At 37.1% G+C, this 23,361-nt stretch overlaps 1 long non-coding RNA gene across 1 annotated transcript in view; it reads right to left on the bottom strand.

Moving 5' to 3' along the window:
• Positions 1-5,845: 5,845 nt before the first annotated feature.
• LOC140709374 (uncharacterized) overlaps positions 5,846-23,361 on the bottom strand; it is a 103,863-nt gene continuing 86,347 nt past the window's right edge. Inside the window, exons 7-8 of the long non-coding RNA XR_012089885.1 lie at positions 22,078-22,416; positions 5,846-7,155 (exon numbers count right to left, since the gene is read on the bottom strand). This is a non-coding gene — a long non-coding RNA (uncharacterized lncRNA). The remainder of the gene's footprint in view (positions 7,156-22,077; positions 22,417-23,361) is intronic.

The following is a 23,361-nucleotide window of genomic DNA, read 5'->3' as shown; positions in this document are numbered from 1 at the left end:
TCATTTAACTGTGGAACTAATATTTACTGGATTCTTATTCTAGATTGGACACTAATTGGAGTGGTAGGAACAGGATGTATAAGACATGGCCTTTGTCCTTAAAATGCTGATACTTAAATGAAGGATATAAACACGTAAACAAATAAAAACAATCAGTTTGATGGATGCTACAGCAGAGTGCAAGAAACGGGATGAACACAGAGAAGGAGGAAATCATAAATTCTTTCCAGGAATAAGGGAAAGCATCTAAAAATAAGATAAAGCTTGAGCTATCTCTAAAAAAAAGAAAAAAAAAAAAAAAAAAGCAAGTATAGCAAATGGAAAGAAGGGAAAGGTAGATGTTTCAAGTAAAAGGAACATTCAAAGTCAGTGAGGCAGAGGAGTATAGCAAATTTGCCACAGTTTAGTGTGCCTGTATCTTAAGACATAAAGAGAGGAGTAACAAGAGTTAAGACTGTGGAAGTAACTACCCAGACCATGATGGCCTATGTCATGCTAACCTCTAGGATTTCTTTTTCTTAGTGTCAGTGTGACACCATCAAAAAGTTCTAAGCAGGTGAAGGACTTATTTATATTTTCATTTTAGATAGTGCATTCTTATAGACATATGAAGCATAAATGACAAAAGGGAAATAATAGAGGCAGGGAATTATTTAAGAGGGCAACATAGTAATAGGGATATGGAATAATAAAGGTTAGAACTAAGGAAGCGGTAATGGGAATAAATACAATTGAGTATATTTTAGAAACATTTAGGGAATAACCATCCCCTGAACTTGGAAATTGGATTGTAAAAGGACTGGGTCAAGAAGAGACCCAGATTTCTTATTTGAAGGTTACAAATAAGTAAATATTGGAATATAGGTTGGAGAGCAAGTTGACGAAGGATAGGAGAGATGAGTCTAATTTTGAAAATGACAAGACTTAAATGCTTTGGAGGCATTCAAGTGGATGCAATGCAAATCAGGATAAATAAATTTGGAGCCAAATGGAGAGGTAGGGGCTAGAGGTATTAATAGATACTCAGAAAGAATTAGAGATGGTATGTATAGTTATGCGAGTAAATGAGATAATCCATAAAAGCTTTCAAGTAACATGAGAATATGGACAAAAGAGGAACCAAAGGTAATGACAATATGTATGAAGAATGATGTCTGTTATCTACTATTTACCATTTAAGTAGTATTGGTCTTTCAAGATACCGAATGAATCCCTCAATTTGTTGAAAGACGCTAAATTCGCTGTATGATATATGGTGCTCTTGCAGAAGCTGTTTACTTTCTTTCCCAATGTGGACCTATCTGAATCCAGAGGAAATAGCAGTCTTGAGCCAGTAGAGAAAAAAATAAATTAATCCTTATTTTTAATAGAAGAATTAAAAATTTGGCAACCATTGCTTTGAATGGCATTCTAGTCTGTTCTCTAACATTGAACAGACTAAGACAGTGGGACGCTTCACTTTCCTTTTAAAGTAAAGTAACAATCCAAAACTGGGATTCTATTATATTTACAAAATTGTCCCAAATACAATAAAATGAGACATTAAAAGGCCCTATTCATACAGTAGTAATGAGTAATACAATCATCTCTTGGTGGTTGGTGGTTGGAGCATTTTTTAAGGCCATGAATAAAGGGTCTCCAAATGATGTGGGCGCTGTGGTTTTTCTCAGACAGTTCAATAAATATAAGATAGGACCCAGGGATAATTTAACGAGTAAGTTTAGTAGAGAGTTTTGAGTGAGGAAAAACCTTAGGATGTTTCTTATGGATCAAAGACAAGTTTTAATGAATTGGGTGGAGCTGATAGAGCTCTGAAGTTTATTCTCCTTTGTACAAAGGAAATGATCTCACAGTAATAATACAAATGGTATTCATGAAATATTTTTCTTTTTACAAAAGTTAATTATGAATGAGCTTCATAGCTTGTTAGATTCAGAAAAGCATTATACATTTAGTAATTTACTTATTCTCTAGGAAGTGACTTTATGAATATTTGGGGAAAGATTTGGTTGAGGATAAATTAGATGTAATGGGTTCTTTTTCAAAAAAGTCATAACAAGCAAATATATTTCTTTACTTTCAAGAATTTGAGGTCTGTTCTCTACTCTGTTGCCAGCTGAATATTGTTTTGGTTGCAGCCTTCTGTCTGTCATGCCGAAATTTCATCATTTCCTAAACCTATCTAAGTCACATGCTATTCAAACTACCTAGGATGCCTCCCTCTTTTCTTTCTTGACGAATTGCTCACCCTTAAAGAACCACCACAATTTTGTCTCCAGGGAAGTCTTCTCCAGTTCACCCAACTGTTTCTTCTTCTGGGCCTTAACAACACTTTGATATCATATCCCTATATGAGTGTTATCAATTTTCATTACAATTAGCAGCCTACACATATATTTCCACAGCTGGATAGTGCTTAGCTCCATGGCTGGCTCACAGCACACATTCAGGAACATTTTTTGTTATGATTACCGATTGTCACCTATTCAATCCTCAATCATTATCCCTCTTATCTAAAGATATGGGCATATTTATATCTAGCTATACATTTATCTATAATTTACACAGTGAGCTTACATCTGTGGTCTCCTTTTGAACTTCAAGATTACCACCCAGGATTGTAAGAGTAGCTATATTTAATGCCATTTTTCAAATAGGGAAGGTGAGAATCCTGAGACTCAGAAAGTCTGGCCCCATATCCTTGAGAAATAAATGGAAGACAGGAAATCAACTCTCCTCTTTTGACTTTAAATCTAGTGGATTATATTCAATTAAGTGGAATTTTTAGACCATCCATGCATTCATAAATTTATTCCTTGGAGCTATTCTTTTACTTAAATAGACCTCACGCATGTGAAATTGGATTAATATTATTCCTAGGTTTATCACAGTCATCGATAGTTTATGCATATCCATAATTTTATGTGCGTATGTGTGTATTCATATTTGAATGATATGACTAATACACATGAATCCATCATTCAACCTTATACCTAACATATTGTCATTAGCTATCTATATCTATATACTACTCTTTTCCCATCTCACCAACCCTTGATCTACTGCCCAACACTAAAGTATTTGTATTTTGATTTTCATGTTTACCATTTCTTTGGTTTTTTACAGTTAGTTTAGTTTTGGTTCATTTTTGCCTGTTTTGAACTTTGTATTAAAATTATATTCCATAGAGTCTTCTGGAACTAGATTTTCTTAATTCAGCTTTATATTACCAATATATATCCATGCTGTTTTGATATAGTTGCAGTTTCTTGAGTTTCACTTCTGAGTAATATTCTATTAAATGAATATAAGAGAATTTATTTAATCATTGTTTTATTTATACAAATTTGAGTCATTTTCAGTTTTTTTCTGTTTGTTTTTGCTACTATGAATAATGCTGCCACGAATGATTTAACATTTTGAGGGAGAGTAATTGCCAGGTTGTAAATTATATGAATGTATAACTTTACAGGAGAATGCCAAGTTGCTTTTACAAAGTGGTTATAACATTTTCTAAACCCACCAACAAAGTATGAGAGATCCTGATAATCCACATTCTCTGCAATAATTATTATTGCCAGAATTGTAATATTTTGTCAAGCATGTAGATGTAAAATGGTATCTCATTTTTGTGTTGATTTGCGTTTCTTCAGTTGCTAATAAGATTGAGAATATCTTCAGACATCATCCTTATGTAGTTTTAAAAATTATTTGTAGAAGTTCTTTTTAGTTTTGATACAAACCCTTTGTCAGTCATATACATTGTCAGTATCTTCTCCTGGTTTGAATCTTGTCTTTTGAGTCTCCTGGTAGATGCTGTTTTCAAATGAATGTTAACTGTTAACAATTCACAACTACATGGTTCTCAAAAGAACTGTGCCTGGCAAATGGACCTGCCTCACCCACAAGTTTTTGCCTCCTACGCTGGGTTCAGCCTGCAACCAATAATTGACTAATACACAGACACAAAAGGCTGACTCCTTTCCCTCCAGGAAATACTTCCTCTGTGGACAATTAATGCACCTACAGTTTTCCATGGGATTTAGCTGACACTAGTCTCCAGCTGAAACCACATCCTTAGTCAACTCCTTCCCCTCCCTTGCTTCTTTCATTTCCCTATAGGTTCCTTCTGAGAGCATTTCCTCAATAAATCACTTGCACAAAGTTCTCCATCTCAGGTCCTGCTTCTAGGAAATCCAACTTCAGATACTTTCTTTGAGGTATCTTTTGATGTACAGTTCTGACTATAATGAAATGTATCAATTTTTTTTATTTTATGGATTTCCTTTTTTAAGAATCCCTATTTACAAATCCTTCCTTACTCCATGATCAGAAAGCTATCATTATCTATTATTTCTTGTAAAAATGTAAAAGTTTTGCTTGACATTTAAGTCTTTATTTATTTTGGAGTTGATTGTTTTGTAAAGTATGAGGTAGAAATTCAATGTCTCTATATGTGAGTCACCATTTTGTCCAGGTTAATTTATTGAAACTTTCTTCTTTTCCCTATCATATATCTTTTTAGAACACTGATGGTTTAGTCAACATTTATTCCACACTTTTAAAATGCTTTGTATACATGGAAGGCCTTGCATGAAGCTGGGGATATAAACATAAAATGATACAACTCCCCATGCTGTCAGCGGCTTACACTATAGTGGGAAAGTGGAGTAATATACAAAGTACGTAGACATCTATCAGCAGGAGTAAGGAAAAACTTCTTAGAGAAAGCGGAATGAAAAAACAGAAATTTTATAGTTGAGGGAGGTAGATATTTCTTGGTGTTTCCAAGTTGAAGAAACACTTTTTACAAAAGCACTGATTGTAAACCAGCATATCTTATTTCAGAATATTGCCTATAGTTCTATGTGATACAAAAGTCGTGTACAGAAAAAAAAGGTGTGTACCAGAAAAAAATTTAGAAATAGGCAGGAGTCGACTTATAAAAGGCTTTTTTTGTTAGTGGAACTTTGATTGTAACCTTGTATCTCCCAGCACAGTCATCTGCTCTCAACAGGTGGCCTCCACTCTTGCCACTGCCTTGGAGAGAGTAATGTAACCCATAGATAGTCAAAATAGCCTAATGTTTTGGACATGGGCATTGGTCAATGCTTTGGTTTAAATGTCCCCTCCAAAACTCACGTTGAAACTTAATACCCAATATGACGGTATTGGAGGGAGGGCTTTAAAACATGATTAGATTACAAGGGCTCTGTCTTCATGAATGAATTAATCATTCATGGGTGAATGGATTAATGGGTTAATAGATCAATGGGTTATCATGGAAAGGAAACTTGTGGCTTTATAAAAATAAAAGAGACCTGAACTAGCACATTGGCATTCTTAGCCCCATCTCCATGTGATGCTCTGCGCTGCCTCAGGATGCCACAGAGTTCCCATGAGCAAGAAGGCTATCAACAGATACACACCCTCAAAGTTGGACTTCCCAGCCTCCATAACTGTAGGAAATAAATTTCTTTTCTTTATAATCTACCCAGTTTCAGGTACTCTAAAACAGAAAGCAGCCTAATAGAGTTTAAAAGTGGGCACGTGCTACAAACAGGTCTGATAAGAGTCCTCCTGTGGGATTAGCATATAGAAGTTACATACCCCTGCAGGGTCTATATTTGCTTGATCATGCCAAGCAGTAGGCCTACTCATATTACCTGCCTTTCCTTCCACTCTCCTTCAAGAATGCACATGACTCTAGTATCTGTGTTAAATGGTGTAATAACACTTTTTAGGATTCTTGAAGAAATGACATTGATATATGTTTTTATTCTTGATAAAAAGACATAAAGAATACCCTTTAAAATTGTGGATTTTGTTTGCTATAAATTATTATTAGAGATTATTATAAAATTTTCAGAGAAGATTAAAAAATATGAACAAAATTAAAATAATTCACAGCCCCAACAATTAAAGAAAAATATAGTTAAATATTTACCATCTTATCTTTTAGGTTCACAAACATGCAGAGATACCGGTTTAAAAAATACAGTCAAATGTTTTTATAACCAAATGTTATACCATGATTAGTTTTTTATACAAAACAAATTTTGAGTATTCACTTACCACATTTCATAGTATGGTTATACTACCTAGCCATTAGTCTGTTTTTGAAGATTTTGGTTGCTTTCAATTTTCATAATTTTAAAGAATGCTGCTATAAGCATTCAATATGTAGATCTTCTGCATTTTAGATTTTGGATTGGATAAATTCCTAATGGAATTGCTGGGACAGAGGTTATATACATTTTTAGGACTCTTTCCACACGAGAACTTTGCAAATTAGGCTATATGTTTTATTTCAGCGGAATATGACAAGCTTGTAGTGACAGATGATCCAAAGTCCCAGAATTTTGCAGCACTTAAAAATGCAGGGCAATCAGATTCAGCAGCACTTTAGCATTTGGGGCATAATGTGATGGGCTGATTTCTGTGCTCACTCTACAGTGTTTCTGACTGATACACATTCTCCAAAGCTTCTTTTCCATAGTAACAAAATATTCTAAGATGTGCAGAGCCCAAGATTTGAAGTCTCAGTTTAAATTTTCCATGTTTCTTTGAGGGTGGGGTGGAGGGTGATGTATTTTTCCTTCCTGAAGATAGTTCTACAAAAGGATTCTATAGATTGAAGGCCTATTTTTGAGAATTAACTATACCAATAATTTTATATTTATAATCTCATTTAACCCCTTCTAATACCATTCGAGAATTTGGGTGGTATATTAAGAAACAATACAGGTTTTGCAACCAGTTTAACTCGGGGAATCCAGGCTTTATCAATTGCTTGCTCTGTTACTTTAATTGCCTTCTGAAAAGAATTTCTCTAAGATTTCTCTACAAAATCATGCAGATATGAATAAATACCTTACCAAGTATATATTTCAATTAAATGAGAACATGCAGGTTGAGCAATCAGTATAGTGTATCTCTGTCTTAGTCCGGGATCCTCTGAGATCAGAATCCGAGGTATGCATATGGTTTATTCTGGAAGTGACTGCCAGGAACAGGACTGAAGGTCTAGGGAGGAGAACAGGAAATAAGGGAAAACTGACACAAGGATGTTTTTAAGTTGGCCACTGGTGCAGATGATTGGCTTTCAACCTTCCTTCTGTGGAGTGTTGTGAAATGCATCTTAGAACTCTTTGCCTAAGGAAAAAAAGGAGAAAAATATTTATTCCTCAGCAATCGTCCTTCATTGGTTAAGAATAATCCCAGGGCATTACCTCTTGTGCATTTCCAGGTTGTGTTAATGCAAAGAAGCCTGCTGCAAGACAGATGAGGGGCAAGGCACAGCTGGTTGCACTTGCACAAAAGTAGTCAGAACGGGTCACTACCATAGCAGCTGGGGCAAAAGGTGGAGTCTGTAAGGATTATCAGGGACACACAAGGGGTGTCTGTATTTCCTGTTGCTGTTATAACAAATTATCACAAACTTAGTGGCTTAATGCAATATAAATTTATTATTTTACAGTGCTGGAGGTTGGAAGTTCAAAAAATGTCTCTGACGTGGCTAAAACCATGATGTTGGCAGGACTGCATTCCTTTTGATGACTCTAGAGAAAAATATGTTTCCTGCTTTTGCCAGCTTCAAGAGGCTGCCTTCATTCCTTGGCTCAGGCTCCCTTCCAACAGTGGTGTCCCTCTGGCTTCCTCTCTGTCATCATACCTCTTTCTCTAATCCTGACACTCCTATCTCACTTTTATGCGGACTATTGTAATTACGTTGAACCCAGCTGATAATTCATGATAATCTTCCCAATTCAAGATCCTTAATCACATCTACTAAATCTCTTTTGGCATGTTAGGTGACATATTCACAGCACAGGGACATCTTTGGGAGCCATTGTTCTGCCTACCACAGTGTCAGTGTAGGCTTCTAGTACACATTTGCTAAGGTTCCCTTCTCCTACTGCTTGCTGAGTTTCCATCCTTCTCAACTCCAACTGTGTTAATTACGATTCTCCACTAAAACTGAATCAATAGGATGTATCGATACATAATGAGATTTAATATAGGGTATTGGCTCATGCAATTGTGCAGTCTGAGAAATTACACAGTCTGCTGTCTGTAAGGTGGAGACCCAGAAATGTAGGAAAAGGGAACTACAAATGTGTAGTTCAAAGGCCTGAGAGCCAGAGACCCAGTGGCATAGATTCCATTTTGAGACTAAGGCCTGAGAACCAGAAACAATGAGGGCAGGAAAAGATCAATGTTCCAGCTCAGGGAGTCATGCAGAGAGCCAGCAGGTTCTCTCTTCCTCCACTTTTTTGTTCTGTTGAGTCCACCTACATTGAGAAGGACTATCCATTTGACACAACCTACTGATTCACATGTTCATCTCCTCTGGAAGCACTCTCATAGATACATCCCAAAATAATGTTTTAACCAGGTATCTGGGCATCTCTTTAGTCAAATTTACACATGTAAATCACTATCATCCCACCTGTATTAGTTTGTCTTCATGCTGCTGATAAAGACATACTCGAAACTGGCAACAAAAAGAGGTTTAATTGGAGTTACAGCTCCACACGGCTGGGGAGGCCTCAGAATCATGGCGGGAGGCGAAAAGCACTTCTTACATGGGTGGCAAGAAAAAAATGAGAAAGAAACAAAAGTGGAAACCCCTGATAAACCTATCAGATCTCGTGAGACTTATTCACTATGATGAAAATAGCCTGGGGAAGATGGCCCCCATGATTCAATTACCTCCCCCTAGGTCCCTCCCATAACACATGGGAATTTTGGGAGATACAATTCAAGTTGATATTTGGATGGGGACACAGCCAAACCATATCACCACCTGACGTAAATTTTGATAATTCGCATAGCTAGTAATTGGAGAGACAAAGCCACAAATCCACATGATATGGTTGCAAATCCTTTAATTGGGGGGATTTTAGCAGTCAAAATCTTGTTGGTGGGCGTGGTAAAGGACAGGGTTGGTAGTACTGCTACTAGCACAAAGGCATGTGTGATTCAGGGCTACAAGAATGAGCCAATGTAAGAGAGAAGAAATTTAATCCAAAGGCTGCACTAGAAGCCTCTCCCATTTTAGATTCCATTTCCAGTGTGATGGTACCAAATTGCTTTCAATCCACAAGGAAAGAAAATTTACTGCTTTTAAGTTGTCCATAATAGATAACTTTGACTAAAAGATAAAGTTGCTAAATCTAAGACAGATCATTGTTCATCTAAAATATTAAATAAATACTGAGTAAGAAATATTTTTATCATGACTTTTTTTTAGTTATTTTTAATGGTTTTAAAATATTTCCTTTTATTATTGTACAAAAAATGTATTTAATCAATACTACATTGATGGATATTTAGATTATTTCTAATCTTCCTATACATAACACTATAGTAGCATGCATTTTTTTTTATCATACTTTAAGTTCTAGGGTACATGTGCACAACGTACAGGTTTGTATGTATGTATACGTGTGCCATGTTGGTGTGCTGCACCCATTAAATCGTCATTTACATTAGGTATATCTCCTAATGCTATCCCTCCCCTCTTCCCCCACCCCACGACAGGTCCCAGTGTGTGATGTTTCCCTTCCTGTGTCCAAGTGTTCTCATTGTTCAATTCCCACCTATGAGTGAGAACATGCGGTGTTTCATTTTCTGTTCTTGCGATAGTTTGCTGAGAATGATGGTTTCTAGCTGCATCCATGTCCCTACAAAGGACATGAACTCATCCTTTTTTGTGGCTGCATAGTATTCCATGGTGTGTATGTGCCACATTTTCTTAATCCAGTCTGTCATTGATGGACATTTGGGTTGGTTCCAAGTCTTTGCTGTTGTGAATACTGCTGCAGTAAACATATGTGTGCATGTGTCTTTATAGCAGCATGATTTATAATCCTTTGGGTATATACCCAGTAATGGGATGGCTGGGTCAAATGGTATTTCTAGTTCTAATCATTGAGGAATCACCACACTATCTTCCACAATGGCTCTCTACCCCAAATCAACAGAATATACATTCTTCTCAGCAACACATCACACTTATTCCAAAATTGACCACATAGTTGGAAGTAAAGCACTCTTCAGCAAATGTAAAAGAACAGAAATTATAACAAACGGTCTCTCAAACCACAGTGCAATCAAACTAGAACTCAGGATTAAGAAACTCAATCAAAACCACTCAACTACATGCAAGCTGAACAACCTGCTCCTGAATGACTACTGGGTACATAACGAAATGAAGGCAGAAATAAAGATGTTCTTTGAAACCAATGAGAACAAAGATACAACATACCAGAATATCTGGGACACATTTAAAGCAGTGTGTAGGGGAAATTTATAGCACTAAATGCCCACAAGAGAAAGCAAGAAAGATCTAAAATTAGCATGACTTTTTAACAGGACAAAACTTTGCTCGGGTTTTTGGTGAAAATCAACGATTTAATGGAATATATGGGATGAAACTAAAACACAGGTGCTCCAATCTGAATATTTTTAACAAATGTGTAAGTATAAAAAAGTAAATAAAATAAACATCCACACCACCACCATTTAGCTTTAAAATAAAATTACATTGCCAATACCTTAAGAATGCCTATGTTTTTCTGATCCCATTTCCTACCCTATTTCCTAACTGTGATCACTATCCTGAATTTGATATTTATTATTTCCTTTCTTTCCTTGATAGTTTTTAAAAATACTCTACATATTTCTAAACAACATATTTTTAGTATTGTATATAGGTGGGATGATATTGTATGAGTGGTGCTATTCAATCATGCTGACTGATATAACTTGATCTGATTCATTTGTTCATTTGTACTGCTGTGTATTAATTTACTCTTGCCAGTGGATATTTGAGTTGTTCCCTCTTTGGTGGTATTTATTGTCATTTTGTTGTTGTTGTTTTTGCTTCTCTCTTAACTATGACAAATTATGAATATGTTTGTACTTGACTCCTCATGCACATTTATAAATTTATTTTTAAGTTTGAATCCAGGAAAGGAATTATTTAATTGTAAGGCAGGCACATGGACAGATTAAAAGAAAATGCGAAATTGATTATAAAATGTAAATAGTCACCAACAGATATGTGAGTTGTTTCATTCTACATTCTTAGCAAAACTTGCTATCCACAGACTTTTAAATTATTGTCATTCTAGCAAATGCAAAATAGTTTATTTTATGAAATGTTACATAGATACAAATTTATGTTGTGAAAGCACTTCTGTGTCTTGGTTATAAAATTTTCTTCCACCCAAAAGCCATATAAATATTCTCCTATATTGTCTTCTAAAATTAAAATAAAATCTAAAAGGGTTCACTTTCAAATTTAAGACTTTAACTGGAATAGATTTTTATATACAGAGAGAAATCTAATTCAATTTTTTTCATATAAATAACTTTTTCTAGTATCATTATCTTTCCTTTACACAATTATTTGTACTATAAGTTTTATTACATATCATTTACATGTATTTGTGAGTCTGTTTTTGCTACTTCTCTTCTGATTTAATTGGTTTATTTTTCTATCTTCAAGTCAAAATTGCATTTCTTACTGAAGTGCTTTATGTAAAGATCTTGACATCCAATAGGACATGTTTTCTGCTTTCTCCTCCCATTCCTCCAGGGGTGTTTTGGCTGTTGTTAGGTTTCCTCCTTTGCAAAAATTTTAGAATCAATTTAGAATTTTAGAATTAATTTGTCAAGTTTTACAAAAGTCTTGGTAAGTTTTGACTTAAGTTTTAAGAGAGAACTTGGTAGCTTTAAACTACTGGACTCTATTTATGAACATGGTATACCTTACCTTCTCATTGGTTTGAATCTCTTTAAATGTTATTAAATTAAGCTTTATAATTTTTCTTTATGTCATAAAATCTTTATTTTATTTCTTCTTATAAGTATACATGTAATTGGAGAGGTGAATAGACTGTATTTTTGCTGTTATTGTAAATAATATCACTTTTTACATTAAATTTTCCAATTCTCATTGATGAGGCCTGGGAATGCAATTGAATTTTATATAGAGATGTCATTTTGATCAACATTGCAAAATTTCCTGTTCAAGGCTAGTAGTTTATCAGTACATGCTTTACATTTTATATGGAAACAATGTATATATGAATAATGACAGCAACATTATGCTTTCCTTTTCTGTATTTCTAACTTTTATGCCTTCTTCTTGCTTTGGAATTCCAGAAAATTATTGAAAATAAGTGGTTATGGTAAGCATTTTTGTCTTGTGTCTTAGTCTATTCAGGCTACTATAACAGAAAACCATACACTGGGTAGCATGTAAATGCACAAATTTATTTCTCCCAGTTATGGAGGCTGAAGAGTCCAAGATCAAGGTGCCAGCAGAGTCAATATCTCATGAAGACATACTTTCTGGGTCATAGAAATTGCCTTCTAACTGTATCTTCAGATGGTGAAAGGGGCAAGTCAGGTATCTGGGGCCTCTTTTATAATGGCACTAGTCTTTCTCATGAGGATTCTACCCTCATGACCTAGTCACCTCTCAAAAGGACCCACCTTCTTATACCATCATACTGGTGACTATTTTCAACATCGAATTTTGGGAAGACACAAACATTCAGGACATGGCATCTTCTATGTATTTCAACATGTACTTATTAAATGTTACTTCTGATTCTAGTTACCATAAATTTTATCAAGCATGGATATTGAATGTTAGCGAATGCTTCTTTTATACCCATTGAGAAGGTCATGCATTTTTCTTTTGTAATCGAATGCTAATATAATAAATTTATACTAATTGATTTTTTTATATTAAACCTACCTTGCAGTCCTGGAGAATCTAAACATTCATAATGTATTATACATTTTTAGATTGTTGTTCATTTATTTTTGCTAATACCACATTAAAATTTTTAACATGAATAGAAATAACATGTATTTCTTATTTCTTCTACTATTTTTAATTTTGATATCAAGTTACTCATTCAAAATTTTTGTGTTGTAAATAAAGAGTAAGTCCACTTATATCGATTGAAATTACTAATTCTACTTTCTACCACCTAATTTTTATTTGTCTTGCTTTTTCCATTTTTTCCCACATTCTTGTGCCCCTTTAAATTGGTTCAGTCTTTTCTCTGTTATTCATTCTTTAATCTTCTCCAGTTGGAAAGTATACACTTTTTAGCTATCTTTGTAGTGGCTACTTATAAATATTTTGCCAAATATTTTACAAAGTTTAAAATTATCTAAGGAGGCTGGGGCAGGAGGACTGCTTGAGCCTGGGAAGTTGAGGCTGCAGTAATCCATGATTGCACCATGGCGATGCTGTCTCAAATAAAATAAAATAAAATAAAAATCTATATATTTGCTCTACTTTTGAACACTGGGAGAAGCTTACAACACTTGAACATCTCATCTCCTTCCTTTTCCAAATTATGTATTATTTTTGCTGAGGGTTTTAGTTCTATTTCATTTTCATAGCTTCTCTAATCATTATTATCTGGTAGTTTTGTGTCATCATTTTTAAATTTAGGTATATCCTCATACATATTAATATGTTCATATGTCATACCATTGCATATTAGACTTTACAATAGGTGTAATATTCCTTCTTACTGACAATAATGCTAGTTTTGTAATTTAGTAACTTTGTCACCTTGAAGCAAATTACTTAAAACTTTTGCTCCTCTTCAGTTTTTTCATGAAGTGGAAATAATAATAGTATTTATTTCATATATGTTGAGAAGATTATTTATATGGTTTGGCTCTGTGTCCCCACCCAAATCTCATCTTGTAGCTCCCGTAATTCTTACATGCTGTTGGAGGGACCTGGTGGGAGGTAATTGAATCATGGGGGTGGGTCTTTTCCATGCTGTTTTCATAATAGTGAATAAGTCTCACGAGATCTGATGGTTTTAAAAATGAGAGGTTCCCTGCACATGTTTTTCTCTCTTTGCCTGCTGCCATCCATGTAAGACATGACTTGCTCCTCCTTGCCTTCTGCCACAATTGTGAGACCTCCCCAGCCACGTGGAACTGCAGGTCCATTAAACCTCTTTCTTTTGTAAATTGCTCAGTCTCACGTGTGTCTTTATCAGCAGTGTAAAAATGGACTAATACAGTACATTGGTACCAGTAGAATGGGGCATTGCCAAAAAGATACCCAAAAATGTGGAAGCAAATTTGGAACTGGGTAACAGAGGTTGGAACAGTTTGGAGGGCTCAGAAGAAGACAGGAAAATGTGGGAAGGTTTGTAACTTCCTAGAGACTTGTTGAATGGCTTTGACAAAAATTCTGGTAGTGATATGAATAATAAGGCCCAGGCTGAGGTAGTCTAAGATGAAGATGAGGAACTTGTTGGGAACTGGAGCAAAGGTGACTCTTGTTATGTTTTAGCAAAGAGACTGGTGGCATTTTGCCCCTCCCCTGGAGATTTGTGGAAATTTGAACTTGAGAGAGATGATTTAGGGTACCTGGTGGAAGACATTTCTAAGCAGCAATGCATTCAAGGTGTGACTTGGGTGCTGGTAAAAGCATTCAGTGTTATGAGGGAAGCAGAGCATACAAGTTAGGAAAATTTGCAGCCTGACAATGGAACTGAAAAAACAAAATCTCATTTTCTGAGGAGAAATTCAAGCCAGCTGCAGAAATTTGCATAAGTAACAAGGAGCCAAACGTTAATCCCCAAGACAGTGGGGAAAATGTCTCCAGGGCATGTCAGTCAGAGGTCTTCACAGCAGCCTTTCCCATCACAGAGCCAGAGGCCTAGGAGGAAAAAGTGGTTTTGTAGGTGAAGCCCAGGGTCCCTCTGCTGTGTGCAGTCTAGAGACTTGTTGCCTTTCATCCCAGCCACTCCAGCCATGACTAAAAGGGGCCAAGTTATAGCTCAGGATGTTGCTTCAGAGGGTGCAAGCCCCAAGCCTTGGTGGCTTCCACTTGGTGTTGAGCCTGTGGGTTCACAGAAGTCAAGAATTGAGGTTTGGAAACCTCTGCCTAGATTTCAGAGGATGTATGGAAATGCCTGGATATGTAGGCAGAGGTTTGTTGCAGAGGCAGGGCCCTCATGGAGAACCTCAGCTAGGGCAGTGTGGAAGGTAACTGTGGGGTTGGTGCCCCCACCCAGAATCCCCCCACCAGGGTGCTGCCTAGTGGAGCTATGAGAAGAGGGCCACCATCCTCCAGACCCCAAAATGGTAGATCCACCAACAATGTGTACTGTATGCCTGGAAAACCTGCAGACACTCAATGCCAGCCTGTGAAGGCAGCCAGGAGGGAGGCTGTACCCCGCAAAGCCACAGGGGTGGAGTTGCCCAGGACAGTGGGAATCCATCTCTTGCATCAGCGTGACCTGGATGTGAAACATGGAGTCAAAGGAAATCATTTTGGAGCTTTAAGATTTGACTGCCCCACTGGATTTTGGACTTGCATGGGGCCTGTAGCCCCTTTGTTTAGGCCAATTTCTCCCCATTTATAATGGCTGTATTTACCCAAGGACTGTATGCCCATTGTGTTTAGGAAGAAACTAGCTTTCTTTTGATTTTACAGGCTCATAGATGGAAGGGACCTGCCTTGTCTCAGATGAGACTGTGGACTGTGGACTTTTGAGTTAATATTGAAATGAGTTGGGACTTTGGGGGACTGTGGGGAGGGCATGATTGGTTTTGAAATGTAAGGATGTGAGATTTGGGAGGGACCAAGTGTGGAGTGATAGGGCTTGGTTCTGTGTCCGCACCCAAATCTCATCTTGTAGCTCCCATAATTCCCATGTTGTAGTAGTCCACTTTCACACTGCTGATAAAGACATACCCAAGACTGGGCAATTTACAGAAGAAAGAGGTTTAACGGACTTACTGTTCCACATGGCTGGGGAGGCCTCACAATCATGGCAGAAGGTAAATGGCATGTCTCACATGGTGGCAGACAAGGGAAGAGAGCTTGTACCAAGAAACTCTCCCTTACCAAACCATCAGATCTTATGACACTTACTCACTGTCATAAGAACAGCACAGGAAAGTCTTGCCCCCATGATTCAGTTACCTCCCAACAGGTCCCTCCCACAACAGGAGGGAATTTAAGATAATATTTGGGATGGGACACAGCCAAACCATATCACACATGGTATGATATACCAGAAAATGTGGAAGAAGATGCTATGTGGAATATTGCCAATCATCCTACAGAGAGAAAACAAGCACTGGAGGATCTCACTGACAATTAAATGCTTAGCACAAAGCCAGAGAGACACATTAGTTTCTCTCACAAGACAGTGGCCAGAATTGGTCACATGGGAATCCAGGCAGTACAACCTTACTATGGGCCAAGAAGTCAGAGAGCTGAGACTATTCAGTGATCAGCATAAATAAATAGTATACCATCCTTTATAATTTTATTTCACTTTTGCCTTAAAATTATACTGGCTTAATTTCCTGGATTCTTGCTTTCACGTTTTAAGTTTTGTATTGCTCTTAAGATTTCTTATTTTGTTGCCACTTAGATGGTGTACTCTGAAGTTTCATTTTATATATTATTCATTGGTTTTGGGGGAGTTTGTTTGTTTATGTTTTAGATGAAAGGCTTTTTTATATATCTAGGATACTCTATTATACTGCTCCAGAAATAATGAAAATAGAAATTTTACCACTCACTTTCAAAGGCTTGAAAAAATGATCCAAATCTTAATGGAATCATAAAACCACCTTTCTATGGTGGTTCTATTGTCTGAATGTCAGGAGAACTACTCCTCATTCTATTTTTCACTAAATAACTTTGAAACCATGGCCAGAACATTTCCCCTCTCTGGACCTACTTTCCTTAACTCTAAAGCATCTAGGTTTGTGTAAATGACATTTCAGGGGCTGCCCCAACATGCTATTCATTTATCAGTTTATTTCACAGTAGAAATGCATTCTACAATGATTTTTAACAATCTCAAATTCCAAACCAAATATTTCTTTTTCAGTGCCAGGCTTATTGCTACTTAAAGCTTTTCATGGAAGCCTTTGACTCAAGAATGCTACAAAAATAGGCTCTTGTCCTCTTCTTGCATCTTACAAATGTACAACATTAGCATAAAGAGATGTTGGAAAAGAGGTGCCCTCTTCTACCATGTAGTTCCTTTGCTGCTATGTGAACCTCATGTATTCTCACCTCCCTCCTGAAATACTTGCAACAGAGTACGTAATGGATAGATGAACCTTCTCTGGAGAGGGCAATTGTAGTCTAATCCAATCTTCGAAAAAGCTTTGGTCATCATTCAAATTCTTTAGATGTTCTCAGTGCCTAACCTACATGTCATGGTAGATACAATAGGAAAGAGAAAAACACAATTGTCAAAGTCAGTTTGGGTTGCTACAACACAAATGCCATAGACTGGGAAACTGGGTAGTTAAAACAATTACATTTACTTCCACATTTCCAGTATCTGACGAGGGCTCACTTCCTTGTTTGTAGATAGCTACCTTCTTGCTGTATCCTCACACTGCTGAGGGAGGGATCCCATGTTTCTTCTTCTTTTTATAAGGGCATTCATCTCATTATGAAGGCCCCATCCCAATGACCTAATCTAAGCCTAATTACTTCCCTAATTACTTCCCAAAGGCCCCACCTGCAAATACCATCACATCGAGGACTAAGGTTTTACCATATGAATTTGGTGGGGAGGTGAGGAATAGCAGATGAAACACATTCAGTCTCGAGCAACAATTAACATTGTTTTAAAAGATCACCATGTCTTTCAAAATACATGTATTTTCCCTCATGATTACATTTATTTCTCATAACAATCCTTGAGGTAGGTATTGTTATATCCCCTTTTGGATGTGAAAACTGAGTTCACAAAGGATAATTAAGAGATTTAAGACTTCACATTTGTACTGCACTGTCTACCAAAGCTCATCAGTGTTACTGAAATTACATGAGAGATATAAATCTAAGTAAATAGAACCCCCTGCCTCATGGTAATAAGTAGAAGACTCAGGTATAAGGCAAGAGCAACTCTGTCAGGATGAGGAAACACAGGCATTCACACATCTCCTGATGCATGAGGATAGACAACATGGCCTCTGAGCTCAGAAGACTGGATTGGTTCAATGTAACAGAGTTGAGGTTGTAGTAGATGTCTTTTTATTTTCTTTCTTTATTTATTTATTCATTTATTTATTTGAGATAGGGTCTTGCTCTGTGACCCCGACTGGAGTGTAGTGGCACAATCATAGCTGACTGCAACCTTGAACTTCTGGGCTTAAGCAATCCTCTTGCCCCATCCTCCCAAGTAGCTGGGACTACAGGTGCATGCCACTGCACCAGCTGATTTTTAAAATATTTCATGGAGATGAAGTCTCACTATGTTACCCAGGTAGATCTCAAACTCCTGACCTCAAACAATCCTCCTGCTTCAGCCTCCCAAACTGCTGGAATTACAGGCATCAGTTACTGTACGTGGCCCTTAGCTTTCTTTCTGACATAATTTTAGATTTAAAGAAAACTTAAAAAGAATAATACGAAGAATTCCAGGATATCTTCTCGCAGATATTTTCAATGTTAACACATTACTACATTTGTTTTATCACTCACACATATACACATTTTTATTGAAACATTTGAAATTAAGTTACAGACAAGATGACCATTGATTATTCAATGTGTATTTTCTAAAACAAGAACATTCTGTTATATAACCACAGTATAATTACAAAAATCAGGAAATTAGCATTGATCTACTTCTATCATTTAACTGTCAGATTGCCTTGGTGCTTCACTCCTTGTTCCTATATTGCTCTTTATAACAAAAGAAAAAGTTGGATTATATGTTGCTTTCAAAATAGTCCAGGCACGATGACTCACATCTATAATCCCAGCACTGTGGGAGGCTGAGGTGGGCAGATCACCTGAGGTCAGGAGTTCGAGACCAGCCTGGCCAACATGGTGAATCCCTGTCTTTGCTAAAAATACAAAATTAGCTGGGCATGGTGGCGGCGCACCTGTAGTCCCAGCTACTCGGGAGGCTGACAGGAGAATCACTTGAACCTGGGAGGCAGAGGTTGCAGTGAGCCAAGACTGTGCCATTGCACTCCAGTCTGGGCAACAGAAGGAGATGCTGCCTCAAGAAAAGGGGAAAAAAAAAAAAAAAAAGTCTGGCTGGATGCAGTGAACTGTAATCCCAGAACTTTGGGAGGCCAAGGTGGGTGGGCCACCTGAGGTCAGGAGTTTGAGACCAGTCTAGTCAACATGGTGAAGCCCCCTCTCTACTAAAAATACAAAAATACAAAAAGTAGCCTGTAATCCCAGCTACTTGGGAGGCTGAGGCGGAGAATCTCTTGAACCCAGGAGGCAGAGGTTGCAGTGAGTCAAGATTGCACCACCGCAATCCAGCCTGGGCAACAGAGCGACTCTGCCTCAAAAAATAAATAAAATAAAATAACAACTAGGGTATATTTTAGTATGCCTCTCATTGTGGGGTCATCTGGTGTTTTCTTGTTATTAGTTTCAGGTTATGCACTTTTGACAGAAATAACCAAGAAGTTACATTGTGTTTTAAACATGCATGAGGTCAGGAGGAAAATGATATTATTTGTCCTATTTATATAGATATTAACTTTGATTATTGGTTAAGATGATGCCTCTAGGCCTCTCCACTGTAAGCATGTTATTTTTTCATTTGTAATTCTTTTTTCATTTTTTTGTTTCATTTTATTTTGAGACAGGATCACTCTCTGTAACACAGGCTGGAATGCAGTGGTGCAATCTCAGCTCACTGCAGCCTCGACTTGGGGCTCAAGCGATCCCTTCTACCTCAGCCTCCTGAGTAGCTGAGAATACACACATGCAGTAACACACCTGGCCTTTTTTTTTTTTTTTTTTTTTAGAGATGGGGTCTCACTATGTTGTCCAGGCTGCCATTGAATTCCTAAGCTCAAGTAATCTTTCCACCTCGGCCTCCTAAAGTGCTAGGATTACAGGTGTGCACCACCATGCCTAGCCTAAATAAGTATTTTTATGAAGCAAAACTTTTGGGACTGGATAAGTATCTTAGTCTCATTACTGTTTCACCCACTAGCTTTATTACCTATTTATAATTCTTCCCTTAAGCAATTAATACTGTGATGTTTGCCAAACAGTGATTTTTCTAATTTTATCATGCCTACCTCATTTATTAGATGGCCTTTTACTCCAAGGAAGAGCTTTTACTTCTTCCACATTTACGTATTTGTTTGTTTATTTATATCATTCCGTATATCTGTATAGAGTCCATGTTACAAGTTTCCTGACTCTCAGGAGCCTCAGTTCCTCCTCTGTAAAATGGCAATGAAAATATTTACCATCTAGATTTGCTGTGTAGATTCAATAAGCTCTTATATGTAAGGTCCTCCAAATCATGAGAATCAAATGAATTTGAGCTACTTACATTCGTAATAATAATAATAATACTTGTCTGACTTTTAATATAGTGAGAACCGCTCAGGGTCATCTTCTGTCAGTACTTTTTGAAATTGGACAACCTATTTAACCTCTCTTGGTCTCATTCTTCTCACCTATAAAACAGAAGAGTTGGGTTACACGATCTCTAAATTCAACTACAATCCTAATGTAAGAAACTAAGATTCTGTACCTATAAAATATGTGTGCATAAATTCATTTTTTCCAACAACCTGTCAAATATTCCCTATGATCTTCGCAGTGTGAATATCTTTCCTAACTCTTAGTGTTCTTCTAAAATTTCAAAGGACGCGTGACAGTTTATCTCTGAATAAACAGTTTGAGTGTTCCATTTAATCATACTTTACATTTTAATAACTTTAGTTGGTCACAGCTATTTTCCAACTAAGCTGATGACTTTGACAAAATGTGAAATAGCTGAAGACAGATGGTTTCCAGCTCCAACTGTTGGGGTTTATTTTCCAATAGTAGCAAGGTCGGCGATCCTTCAACTGACTGTGGCCTTAGACCACATGATGTCTATGATTTGCGTATTACAGAAATAATAGTTCAAACACTTTAAATTTCTTTCTGAAACATATGAGTCACATCATAAAATGTGACCAGTATAGCTTGGAAGTTCATTATATGTAGCCTTGAGCATGTCTTTGCACATTGTTGAAATGAAGAGTATATTAATAGACAGCTAGCAAATGGATTAATCTCAGTATTAAACACTTCTCAAAGGAGAGAGCACTGAGGTAGCAGATAGAACCCTGGAGTTGAATTTTGAATTCTTAGGCTTACATCTTAGTTCTTAACTAGTTCTATAAACTGGAGCAAATACGTTTCTGCTTCTTTTTACATCAAACTGACATAACATGTGGTATGGTTTGGACTTGTGTCTCTGCCCAAATCTCATGTCAAATTGTAATTCCCAGTGGTGGAGGCGGGGCCTGGTTCGAGATGACTGGATCGTGGAGGTGTTTCTCATGAATGGTCTGGCACCATCCCCTTGGCGATGGTCTCATGACAGTGAGTGGATTATCATGAAATGTGGTTGTTTAAAAGAGTGTAGCACCTCACCCCTCACTCTCTCTTGCTCCTGCTCCTGCCATGTAAGACATGCCTGCTCCCACTCCACTTTTTGCCATGATTGTTAGTTTCCTGAGGCCTCCCCAGAAGCTGAGCAGATGTCAGAATCATCCTGTACACCTATAGAACTGTGAGTTCATTAAACTTCTTTTGTTTATGAATTATCCAGTCTCAAGTATTTCTTTATAGAAATCCAAGAATGGACTAATACAACACGATACATCTCATAGGGATGTTGTGAGAAGTAAATAAGTCCATTTTAATGAGAGCACCTAGCAAATAAAAGCTGCCTAAATAGTGTCCAATAAATATGGGGAGAATAAAACTAGAATAAATGAGGTCCAGAATGTGTAGAATAGCCATCTTTTCTTTAGGATTTTTTCTAAACTGAACTTGGAATTAAATTTGGAAACTATGTTGCAGTTTGAACATCTGAAGACTCAAGACGGTAACTGCTTTATGACACACCTAGTCCAAGTCCAGCAGCAAGGCTGTGTGTGTCATAATCACCTCAGTGGTACTCAGAGTCATAAATCTTGGGCCTCACATTGAAAATTATGCATGAGTAAATCTATAGAAAAGTCCAAGTATCTGTATTTTTAAGCACTTACCAGATGAATTTTGTGTTTCAGAATCCCTGTTCTAGGAGACTTAAGAACAGGCTGGGCATGGTGGCTCACTCCTGTAATCCCAGCACTTTGGAAGGCCGAGGCAGGCAGATCATTTGAGGTTAGGAGTTTGAGACCAGCCTAGCCAACATGGTGAAACCCCAACTCTACTAAAAAAAAAATAAAAATAAAAAAATTAGCCTGGTGTGGTGGTGCAGACCTGTAGTCCCAGTTACTAGGGAGGTCGAGGCAGGCGAATCGTTTGAACCTGGGAGGCAGAGGTTGCAGTGAGCCGAGGTCATGCCACTGGACTCTAGCGTGTGTGACAGAGTAAAACTCCATCTCAGAAAAAAGAAAAGAAAAGAAAAAGAACAATGAAGAACATACATATCAAGTAAGCCACTAGATTGCCAAGTGGTACCAAGATTGGTAGCGCCTGATCAGCTACCAGCAGCACACCACTGGTGCTGACTAATGGTCCTTAATACTTAAAAGTATTTCGATGAGTTGCTTCACATGTCAGGTGCTGGCTCTGGACTAAAACTCCCTTGGTTTATTTCAAGGCTTTACCATTTTCTAGCTGTGTAATCTTGGACAGCTCGTTAATGTCTTTGTGTCTGTTCCCTCATCTCTAGAATGAAGACTGTTGTAAGGTTTAAATGAGATAATTTGTGTGCAGCACCTAATAAAATGCTGGCACAGACTGACAAACAAATTGATGCTAATTGTTTAATTATCCAGAAGTTATCAGACATTTTGAACAACTATGCCTTTATATATGCCATTTCCCATGTTTGGAAGCCTTTCCCACATTTTTCTGCTTTGTAAGCTCTTCCCCAGCCTTCAAGATTTAAGATTCTATGTGGGAATGTCCTTCTCTGCTCTCTGTATATCCATCTCTGCCCAGTGAAATCCTCCTACGAAGCAAATCTTCTTGCTATGAGAAAAAAATTCTGATCAATTACCTGCCAAGTCTTAATTAATCTCCACCTTTCCTGCCATCCATCACACAGTGTATGTATGCTGTCTGAATTGACCTTAGATATGTAGGTCTTCCTTGTGGTAGTGTCTACTTTCTTTAGGTGAGCTCTTGGTTTCTCAGATCTTTAATTGTACATGTTGATGATGCCAAAACCTATTCCTCAACTCATACTATTCCCCTAAGCCTAAGACCCACATAGCTACCAATCTTCTGAAAATTTATGTCTTGTAAACACTCCAAATTCAACATTAATAAAATCAATTTACCTTTCAACTACATTTTTTCCTATCTTCTCCTTTGTGCCA

The sequence above is a fragment of the Chlorocebus sabaeus genome, chromosome 20, assembly GCF_047675955.1.
Source record: "Chlorocebus sabaeus isolate Y175 chromosome 20, mChlSab1.0.hap1, whole genome shotgun sequence".
Taxonomy (NCBI): domain Eukaryota; kingdom Metazoa; phylum Chordata; class Mammalia; order Primates; family Cercopithecidae; genus Chlorocebus; species Chlorocebus sabaeus.
The sequence above is the reverse complement of the archived record's forward strand: the minus strand, read 5'-3'. Positions and strand labels throughout refer to the sequence as shown.